At 46.6% G+C, this 599-nt stretch overlaps 1 long non-coding RNA gene across 2 annotated transcripts in view; it reads right to left on the bottom strand.

Annotated features, from left to right (window-relative positions):
• Positions 1-57, bottom strand: part of LOC139627922 (uncharacterized) — a 1,106-nt gene extending 1,049 nt beyond the window's left edge. Inside the window, exon 1 of one of the 2 annotated variants that reach the window (XR_011692643.1) lies at positions 1-57. This exon is cut by the window's left edge and continues 250 nt beyond it. This is a non-coding gene — a long non-coding RNA (uncharacterized lncRNA). The other variant, XR_011692642.1, reaches the window with a different exon arrangement.
• Positions 58-599: the final 542 nt, after the last annotated feature.

The following is a 599-nucleotide window of genomic DNA, read 5'->3' as shown; positions in this document are numbered from 1 at the left end:
CCGCCCACAAATCAGTGCCACAGGGTGACACAGCGCCCCACTGTGAGGAGGAGTAAGCCGTGCTCCGGCCACATAAAGGATGCTGAAAAGCTAGTTCATGCATTTGTTACCTCAAGACTGGACTACTGTAACTCTTTATTGTCAGGATGTCCCAAAAATTCAGTAAAAAGCCTCCAATTGATCCAAAATGCTGCAGTATGAGTAGTGACAGGAACTAGGAAACGAGATCACATCTCTCCTGTGTTAGCGTCTCTGCATTCGCTCCCTGTAAAATCCAGAATAGAATTTAAAATCCTCCTCCTCACCTACAAAGCCATTAATGGTCAGGCCCCATCGTACCTTGGAGAGCTTATAGTTCCCTATTTTCCCAATAGGACACTTCGCTCTCTAAATGCAGGTCAACTTGTGGTTCATAGAGTTTGTAAGAGCAGAATGGGGGCAGAGCCTTCAGCTATCAGGCTCCTCTCCTGTGGAACCAGCTCACAGTGTAGGTTCGGGTTCACTGGATATTTTCTCTTTCTTGGACCCTTCTCTGTAAACCCTAGAGATGGTTGTGTGGGAAAATCCCAGTAGATCAGCAGTTTCTGAAAGACTCAGAC

Source organism: Trachinotus anak, unplaced genomic scaffold (assembly GCF_046630095.1).
Source record: "Trachinotus anak isolate AG129_WGS33_773 ecotype Australia unplaced genomic scaffold, CSIRO_AGI_Tana_v1 ptg000002l, whole genome shotgun sequence".
Lineage (NCBI taxonomy): Eukaryota > Metazoa > Chordata > Actinopteri > Carangiformes > Carangidae > Trachinotus > Trachinotus anak.
This window is presented reverse-complemented; position numbering and strand designations above follow the sequence as displayed.